Source organism: Oryx dammah, unplaced genomic scaffold, assembly GCF_014754425.2.
Source record: "Oryx dammah isolate SB20612 unplaced genomic scaffold, SCBI_Odam_1.1 HiC_scaffold_3, whole genome shotgun sequence".
In the NCBI taxonomy this organism is placed as follows: domain Eukaryota; kingdom Metazoa; phylum Chordata; class Mammalia; order Artiodactyla; family Bovidae; genus Oryx; species Oryx dammah.
In genome coordinates, this window is record NW_024070187.1 from 74,515,117 (window position 1) to 74,525,777 (window position 10,661).

The 10,661-nt window shown below is 36.8% G+C and overlaps 1 long non-coding RNA gene across 1 annotated transcript in view; it reads left to right on the forward strand.

Moving 5' to 3' along the window:
• The first annotated feature begins 7,784 nt into the window (after positions 1–7,784).
• LOC120862165 overlaps positions 7,785–10,661 on the forward strand; it is a 10,276-nt gene continuing 7,399 nt past the window's right edge. The window contains exon 1 of the long non-coding RNA XR_005720706.1: positions 7,785–7,880. This is a non-coding gene — a long non-coding RNA (uncharacterized LOC120862165). The remainder of the gene's footprint in view (positions 7,881–10,661) is intronic.

Consider the following 10,661-nt stretch of genomic DNA (forward strand, 5'->3'; position numbering starts at 1 on the left):
AAATACATCTTTCAGTCTCTTTTTATATTTAAATTTTGAGTTTTATAAGCAAAGAAAATTATGCCCAAATACACATTCAGGAATCGAAGCAATAGAAGAAACATTTGTTTTACTGTTTTTTTTTTAAACAAGTTTGTAAATTAATATATATCTATTTTTGAAAGAGCTAGTAAATTAGTCAGTGTTCTAAATGGATAATTTATCTTCCAAGAAAAATAAAATGTGTTTTTAGATAATTTTCTACTTCAGAATCTTATTTCAAAATAATAGAATTATCCTAATACTTCATCGGTAGTGGTTTGTAAGGCTCACTTAATTTACAAATATTGTGGTGGAAATTCAGATTATAAACCTCCCGTTTGAAACTGAAGAAGCGAATTTGTCTAGAACACTGCCTTGATGATAGCAATTTAAACTATTTTTGTTTGTAAACAAAATCAGTTACATTAATTGGACAACAGGGAGACAATGATATGGTGAACTCTACTTAAAACTCTATAATGACATATATGGGAATAGAATCTACACCCGTGGTGGATTCATGCTGATGTATGGCAAAACCAATACAATATTATAAAGTGAAAATAACAATAATAATAATAAAATTAAAAAATAATAAAAATAAAAATAAAAAATATGAAAATTAGAAATAAATAAATAAAAATTAAAAAAGAGTGAATATATGTTTATGTATAACTGACTCACTTTTCTGTACAGCAGAAACTAACACAACATTGTAAATGAACTATGCTCCAGTATTCACCAAAATATAAAATCTACAGATTTATTTTAATAAAATAAATTTTGAAGGTTCATGCATATTTTTTAAAATCAGCTTCCTAGTAATTTTGGGTTTGTGGTAGGAGATCCAATCAGTCCATTCTGAAGGAGATCAGCCCTGGGATTTCTTTGGAAGGAAAGATGCTAAAGCTGAAACTCCAGTACTTTGGTCACCTCATACGAAGAGTTGACTCATTGGAAAAGATTGATGCTGGGAAGGATTGGGGGCAGGAGGAGAAGGGGATGAGAGAAGATGAGATGGCTGGATGGCATCACTGACTCGATGGACTTGAGTCTGAGTGAACTCCGGGAGTGGTGATGGACAGGGAGGCCTGGCGTGCTGCAATTCATGGGGTCGCAAAGAGTCAGACACAACTGAGCAACTGCACTGAACTGAACTGAACTCCATTTGTTCTAGATGTTCACAATATTTTACTGTGCTATAATTCATTTGTAGGTTTTTATTATCTATTTTATATATAGTCAGTTCAATCAGTTCAATTCAGTCTCTCAGTTGTGTCTGACTCTTTGCAACTCCATGGACTGCAGCATGCCAGTAGTGTGTACATATCAATCCAAATTTATTCTTTTCATTCCCTCTTTGCCCCTTAGTAATGATGTTTGTTTTCTACATCTGTGATTCAATTTTCAATTTTGTAAATAAGTTCATTTATACCATTTTTTTTTTTTAGATTCCACATATAAGTGATATGATATTTGTCTTTCTCTGTCTTACTTCACACAGTATGACAATCTGTAGGTCCATCCATGTCACTGCAAACAGCATTATTTTGTTATTTTTTTATGGCTGAACAATATTCCATTATATATATATGTATGTATATATACACAACATCTCCTTTATCTACTAAGGAAACTATAAACAAAACAAAAAGACAGCTCACAGAATAGGAGAAAATATTTGCAAATGGAGGGACTGAAAAGGGATTAAATTCCAAAATGTAAAACTAATTCATGTAGCTCAATAGCCTCCAATTAAAATAAATAAATTTATATTAAAAAAAGCCAATCAATCCTATCAAAAATGTGAAGATCTAAATAGACAGTTCAATAAAGAAGATACAGAGATGGCACATGAAAAGACATTCAACAACACTAATTATCAGAGAAATTCAACTCAAAACTACAATGAGGTATAAACTCACACTGGTGAGAATGGCTATCATTAAAAATTCTATAAACAATAAATTCTGGAGAGAATGTGAAGAAAAGAGGACCCTCTTACATTCTTGGAATGTAAATTAGTATAGCCACCTTGGAGAACAGTATGGAGGTTCCTTGAAAAACTAAAAATAGAGCTACCAAATGATTCCTCAATCTTACTCCCAGGCATATATCTATATAAAACTTTAATTCAAAAAGATCCATGCACTCTGAAGTTCATTGGAGCACTGTTTACATTAGCCAGCACATGGAAGCAACTTAAATGTCCATCAATGGAGAAATGGATTTAGTCTTCAATTTAAAGTAATAGTATAACTCAAAATATTCTCAGGCTTCTGTTACTGAACTAAATTTTGGTCCACTTGCCTGTGTTGCAGCCAAGTTGATATACCTGCACTTGGTTGTGAAGGAGGAAGGTACAGTGTTATTGCAGAGCCAAGAAAGGACAAAGGGCAGCTCATGCTCATAATATCCAAACTTGTCAAGGTTTTCAGGAAAGGGTTTTCAAAGAGAAAGTGAGGGAGAGGGTGGAGGGTCTATGATCAGCTCATGCACAATTTTCTGATTAGTGGTAGTGAGGTAACGAGGTGAGGTCACTGGAGTCAACATTATCAATAATCAGACTCCAGCCAGTCTGAAGGCTATGTGCTCATGGTCATCATGCAGTTAGCATCTTCCACCTGGTGTGTGTTTTAGTATCTATAAAACACCACCAGGATACGGCTCAGGATATTATTGATAGCATTTGAGGAAGAAATAAATGTCCTTGACTTTATTTTATGACAAAATTATTATTATTTTGTTGTGTTTGACTGTTTTCCTTTGTTTCTGCATTTTCTCATTTCTCTGATTATTTTCCCTTTGGTAATCAGAGAAATTCTAAGATACTAAAGCTTTTCTACCAACAAGAGGCATGGCAAATAGGGAGGGGGAAATGTCCATTCTTGGAAATGTCCCACAAGATTCTGCTCAGTTTCACTTCTACTCTATATTTTAGTGGCCACTGTACTTTAATTTCCCAAAAAGGAATTGGTTGGCCCAAACTTAAAAAGGACTTGTGAAAATGACATTAACAACTTTATATAAAATTTTGTATAATATTTATGTAGCAGATACTTTTTGACCTACAACTATTGGTGTATAAGCCACTTCTTAAAATCTTAGTTTACTGTCATAATTTGTAAATAAAAATAGCAAATGACTATTTAAATAACAGTTTTTTTTTCTATTTCTTTCTCTCTCTCTTTTTCTTTTAATATACAGTTCTAATGAGGTGCAAAGGGTATTGCATTTTGTGAAGCTTGTATAAAGCACACAATTTTCATCTCTCCTTCATGCCACAGCGAATTAAGTAGATAAACATGTCATAGGAAATTAAGATGGATGATAAGCTTGTTGGCACCATCTTGAAGACACAAGACATCATCACCCTCTCCACAGGTATTTGGCTAAAATACTCTGCCCTCACATTGTCAAGCAGCACCTTGAAGAAATATACACACTGTTGAAAGCAAGAGGAAGTCAAAGAAAATATGACTCATAGTTTACTTATTGCATACATAATATGGTCTTGACATGAACTTGAAAAGATTGAATAAAGTATGCACAATACTTAACACTTATTTACAGACATTAATTCAAGCAACTTCCTAATGGATTAAAAAATATTTTTCCTTTATTTTGTAGATAAGGTCAAAGAAGAAAAGGAGAGATAAGTTAGTTACCCTCACTTTCATAAGATCTAAGTCTAAGTGTATTTTACTGTCTCTATTTTTCTATATGAAAGAATATTTAAAATATTAATATAAAATCAAAGCTGAATTTTTTTTCATGGAATCCAAATCATTTAGAAAGAAGGCACAGTATAGTTTAGACAACTGTTCTTTTTTTTTTTTTTCATGGCAAAGCCAGCTATACTTAGAGAAATCTGAATGTTAGAATAATTGTCATATTATTTCAAAGACTAATTTGAAAATAACTTCTTCATTAAAAGATATAAAAAGAAACAGTCAAAATTAAAACAAACAAACAAAAAGGTCTGCTAATATTTGCTGGAGATATACTTCACCATTTTTTCTTTTCCTGAGAATATTTACATAATTGAAAATGTTGACTGTAAATGAGACATATAATGCTAATGAAATGACAACTTGGAGAAACATAAGCAAAGTTACTTGAACAGGAATTCAAACAGGACTTCCATGGATTTCCATTGGTTAAGAATCCACCTGCCAAAGCAGGGGACACAGGTTTGATCTCTAGTCCAGGAAGATTCAACATGCCTCAGGCAACTAAGTCCCTTCACCACACACTCCACGAATACTGAGCCTAGATGTTCTAGAGATCATATTCCTCAATAAGAGAAGTCACCAAAATGAGAAGCCCACTCACGTCAACCAGAGAGTAGCCCTTGTTCACCACAAACAGAGAGAAGTCTGTGTGCAGCAATAAAGAGCCAGGCAGCCAAAAATGAATAAATAAATAAATGACTTTTAAAAAGAAATATTCAAACAAATTTTATTTTAGCAAGTTAGAGACACTAATAGAGAACTTGTCTTTCCTTCCTTCATTCTTTTCTTCCTTCATTCTACCCTTCTGTCACCATTTGAGTTTCAGCTTCAGCATCAGTCCTTCCAGTGAATATTCAGTACTGATTTCATTTAGGATGGACTGGTTGGATCTCCTTGCAGTCCAAGGGACTCTCAACAGTCTTCTCCAACATCACAGTTCAAAAGCATCAATTCTTCAGCACTCAGTTTTCTTTATAGTCCAACTCTCACACCCTTACATGACTATTGGGAAAACCATAGTTTTGACTAGACGACCTTTGTTGGCAAAGCAATGTCTGTTTTTAAATATGCTGTCGAGGTTGATCATAACTTTTATTCCAAGGAGGAAGCATTTTTTAATATCATGGCTGCAGTCACCATCTGCAGTGATTTTGGAGTGTAAAAAAATAAAGTCTGTTACTGTTTCCACTGTTTCCCCATCTATTTGCCATGAAGTGATGGGACCAGATGCCATGATTGATTGGTCTGAATGCTGAGTTTTAAGCCAACTTTTTCACATTCATCAAGAGGCTTTTTAGTACCTATTTAGTTCCTCAGAAAGTGATCACACTTTCTGACATAAGGGTGATGTCATCTGCATATCTGAGGGTATTGCTATTTCTCTCGGCAATCTTGATTCCAGCTTGTACATCATCCAGTTCACCATTTCTCATTATGTACTCTGCATAATTTAAATAAGCAGGGTGACAATATACAGCCTTGACACACTCTGTCCCCAATTTTGAACCAGTCTGTTGTTCCATCTCCAGTTCTAACTGTTGTTTCCTGACCTGCATACAGATTTCTCAGGAGAGGCAAGTCAGGTATTCTGGTATTCCCATCTTTTGAAGACACTTCGCAGTTTGTTGTGGTCCACACAAAGGCTTTGGCATAATCAATAAAGCAGAAGTAGATGCTTTTCTGGAACTCTCTCCCTTTTCTGATGCTCCAGCAGATGATGGCAATTTGATCTCTGGTTCCTGTTCCTTTTATAAATTTAACTTGAACATCTGGAAATTCACAGTTCACATACTGTTGAAGCCTGGCTTGGAGAATTTTCAGCATTACTTTAGTAGCATGTGAGATAAGAGCAATTCTGTAGCAGTTTGAACATTCTTTGGCATTGCCTTTCTTTGGGATTGGAATGAAAAACGACCTTTTCTAGTCCTATGGCCACTGCTGAGTTTTCCAAATTTGCTGGCATATTGAGTGCAACACTTTCACACCATCATTTTTCAGGATTTGAAATAGCTCAACTGGAATTCCATCACCTCCACTAGCTTTATTCATAGTGATGCTTCCTAAGGCCCATTTGACTTCACATTCCAGGGGTCTGGCTCTAGGTGAGTGATCAGTTCAGTTCACTTGCTCAGTTGTGTCCAATTCTTTGTGACCCCATGAATTACAGCATGTCAGGCCTCCCTGTCCATCACCAACTCCCAGAGTTCACTCAAACTCACATCCATCGAGTCGGTGATGCCATCCAGCCATCTCATCCTCTGTCGTCCCCTTCTCCTCCTGCCCCCAATCCCTCCCAGCATCAGAGTCTTTTCCAATGAGTCAACTCTTCATATGAGGTGGCCAAAGTACTGGAGTTTTAGCTTTAGCATCAGTCCTTCCAATGAACACCCAGGACTGATCTCCTTTAGAATGGATCAGTTGGATCTCCTTGCAGTCCAAGGGACTTTCAAGAGTCTTCTCCAACACCACAGTTCAAAAACATCAATTCTTCGGCGTTCAGCTCTCTTCACAGTCCAACTCTCACATCCATATATGAATACTGGAAAAACCATATCCTTGGCTAGATGGACCTTTGCACACCATCGTAATTATCTGGGTCCTGAAGATCTTTTTTGTGTAGTTCTGTGTATTCTTGCCACCTTGTCTTAATATCTTCTGCTTTTGTTCGGTCCCTAACATTTCTGTCCTTTATCGACCCATCTTTGCAGGAAATATTCCCTTGGTATCTCTAATTTTCTTGAAGAGATCTCTAGTCTTTTCCATTCTGTTGTTTTCCTCTATTTCTTTGCATTTGTCACTGAGAAAGACTTTCTTATCTCTCCTTGTTATTCTTTGGAACTATGAATTCAAATGGGTGTATCTTTCCTTTGCTCTTTTGCCTTTAGCTTCTCTTCTTTTCACAGCTATTTGTAAGGCCTTCTCAGACAATAATTTTGCCTTTTCCATTTCTTTTTCTTGAGTATGGTCTTGATCACTGCCTCCTGTACAGTTTCAGGAACTTCCACCCATAGTTCTTCAGGAACTCTGTCTATCAGATCTAATCCCTTGAATCTATGTCACTTCCACTGTATAATCATAAGGGATTTGATTTAGGTCATACATGGTCTAGTGGTTTTCCCTACTTCTTAAATTTAAGTCCAAATTTTGCAATAAGGAGTTCATGATCTGAGCCACAGTCATCTTCCAGTCTTGTTTCTGCTGACTGTATAGAGCTTCTCTATCTTTGGCTGCAAAGAATATAATCAGTCTGATTTTGGTATTGACCATGTGGTGATATCCATGTATAGAGTCTTCTCTCCTGTTGGAAGAGGTTGTTTGCTATGACCAGTGCATTCTCTTGGCAAAACTCTGTTAGCCTTTGACCTGCTTTGTTTTGTACTCCATGGCCAAATTTGCTTATTACTGCAGATGTTTCTTGATTTCCTACTTTTGCATTCCAGTCCCCTATAAAGAAAAGGACATCTTTTTTGGGTGTGAGTTCTAGAAGGTCTTGTAGGTCTTCATAGAACCATTCAACTTCAACTTCTCCCGTATTATTGTTCTGAAATAGATTTAGATAACTGTGGTATTGAATGGTTTGTCTTGGAAATGAACAGAGATCAATTTTTGAAATTGCATCCAAATACTGCATTTTGGACTCCTTTGTTGACTATGATGCCTACTTCATTTCTTCTAAGGGATTTGTGCTCACAGTAGTAGATATAATGGTCATCTGAGTTAAATTCACCCATTCCAGTCAATTTTAGTTCACTTACTCCTAAAATGTCAATGTTCAGTCTTGCCATCTTCTGTTTGACCATTTCTAATTTGCCTTGATTCATGGACCTAGCATTCCATTTTCCTATGCAGTATTGTTCTTTACTGCATCAGACTTTATTTCCATAACCAGTCACATCCACAGCTGGGCAGTGTTTCTGCTTTGGCCCACCCCTTCATTCTTTCTTGAGTTATTTCTCCACTACTATCCAGCACCATATTGGGCACTTACCAATCTGAGGAGTTCATCTTTCAGTGTCCTATCTTTTTGCCTTTTCATATGTTCACGGGGCCCTCAAGGCAAGAATACTGAAGTGATAAGCCATTCCCTTCTCCAGTGTACCACGATTTGTCAGAACCCTCCACCATGTCCTGTGTGTTTCAGGTGGCCTACATAGCTCATAGTTTCACTGAGTTAGGCAAGGCTATAGTCCCATGTGATCAGATTGGTTAGTTTTCTGTGACTGTGGTTTTCATTCTGCCTGCCCTCTGATGGAGAAGGATAAGAGGCTAATGGAGGCTTCCTGATGGGAGAGACTGACTGAGGGGATAACTGGGTATTGTTCATGGGCAGGGCCATGCTCAATAAATCTTTAATCCGATTTTCTGTTGATGGGCAGGGCTGTGTTCCCTCCCTGTTGTGGGACCTAAGTCCAAACTATTGTGGAGGTAATAAAGATAATGGTGACCTCCTCAAAAGGTCCCATGCAAGCATTGCTGTGCACTGCAGTGACCCCAACCCGAAGCAGGCCACTGTCAATCCACGACTTTGCTGAAGACTCCTGGACTCTCACTGGCAAGTCTGGGTCAGTCACTTATGGGGTCACTGCTCCTTTCTCCTGGGTCCTGGTGCACACAAGATTGTTTTTTTTTTTTTTTTTTTTAACCCAGATGAAACTTTTTAGTCAACTCAATATATACCTACATTTATATTCTCATATGTAGCATATAATAGCCACTCTAGTACTCTTACCTAGAAAATTCCATGGATGGAGGAGCCTGGTGGGCTACAGTCCATGGGCTCAGAAAGAGTCAGACACGACTGAGCGAATTCACTTAACTTCACACATATACACATAAACATGAAACAAACTACTGTGAACTGCTTGCTTTTTCACTTTCTCTTCTGTGAACTCCTGTTAACTCATGTTCTTTTCAATCTAAGAAATGCATATCAACTATCTTACATTACTATCATTGAGATATAAATTTAACTTGTCAAATGTTTGTGTTTTGAGCCTCCAAATCAAATGCTGGATTTCAAAGAGTGGACTGTGCCAAGAACACTATATTTATAATTTGGGGGAATACTTTCCACATGGAAGAAATTAAATATTATTGATGAAGTGATTTTTTTTTTTGAAGGATGAAACTACTCAAATTGATTATGTTCACCCTATCCCCTACCCTCTATAATGATATCATGAAGACAGAAAATATAAAATGAATAACTACTAACAAAATATCTTTTAATAGGGTAAGTTGCCGAAGAAGTAGAGTAATCTGATCTTGCTTTGCATAGAATGTATCACAGAATCTGAGATGTACTTGAAACCTTTGATGTGAAATTTACCTTTGAATTTCTATTATGCTAACTTTAAAAGAGTAGTTGGCTCTCTTTGTATTTCACGTGAAAATTCTTCACCCCGGCAACTTTGAAAATACAAACATAATTTTATGAAGACAAATGCAGTCAAGTACTATTAAAACAAAAAAAAAAAGTGTTGGCCCAAACCTGTTGCTTAGCAATCACATGTATATTGTCTAGAGCAATTTGTTCTATTAGACTATAGTATTCATAATGCCTTTCAAGATTTTAAAGATTACAAGCAAATGTTTATGGCCATCAGTTGCAGAGCTTTGCAATTAATACTGATATAATTTTTTCCCCATAACCTTATGTAGGACTTGGAAGTGAGAACATCTGAATATATAAAATATTAGCATCTGAAGAAACATATTATCAGATTGTTTATTAAGGATGTGTTTCTGTCTAGTTTAGTATCAGTTCAGTTCAGTAAAATCACTCAGTCATGTCCTACCCTTAGAGACCCCATTGACTGCAGCACGCCAGGCCTCCCTGTCCATCACCAACTCCCGGAGTTAGTTCAAACTCATGTCCATTGAATTGGTGATGCCATCCAACGATCTCATCCTCTGTCATCCCCTTCTTCTCCCGCCTTCAATCTTTCCCACCATTAGAGTCTTTTCAAATGACTCTGTTCTTCACATCAGGTAGGCAAAGTATTGGAATTTCAGCTTCAGCGTCAGTCCTTCCAGTGAATATTCAGGACTGATTTCCTTTAGGATGAACTAATTGGATCTCCTTGCAGTCCAAGGGAATCTCAAGAGTCTTCTCCAACACCACAGTTCAAAAACATCAATTCTTCTGTGCTCAGCTTTTTTATAGTCCAACTTTCACATCTATACATCACCACTGGAAAAACCATAGTTTTTGCAAGACAGACCTTTGTTGGCAAAGTCATGTCTCTGTTTATAAATATGCTATCAAGTTTGGTCATAACTTTTCTTCCAAGGAACAAGTGTCTTTTAATTTCATGGCTGCAGTCACCATCCACAGTGATTATGGAGCGCAAAATTATAACCTTTGTCACTGTTTCCACTGTTTGCCCATCTATTTGCCATGAAGTGATGGGACCGGATGCCATGATTTTAGTTTTCTGAATGTTGAGCCTCAAGCCAGATTTTTTCCTCTCTTCTTTCACTTTTATCAAGAGCCTCTTTAGTTCTTCTTTGTTTTCTGCCTTAAAGGTGGTATCATCTGCATATCTGAGGTTATTGATATTTCTCCCAGCAATCTTGAATCCAGCTTGTGCTTCATCCAGCCCAGCATTTCTCATGATGTACTTGGCATTTAAGTTAAATAAGCAGTGTGACAAGATACAGCCTTGACGTACTCCTTTCCCTATGTGGAACCAGTCTGCTGTTCCATCTCCAGTTCTAACTGTTGCTTCCTGACCTGCATACAGATTTCTCAAGAGACAGCTAAGGTGGACTGGTATTCCCATATCTTGAAGAATATTCCACAGTTTGTTGTGGTCCACACAGTCAAAGGTTTTGTCATAGTCAATAAAGCAGAAGGAGATTTTTTGGAACTCTCTTCCTTTTTTGATGATCCAACGAATGTTC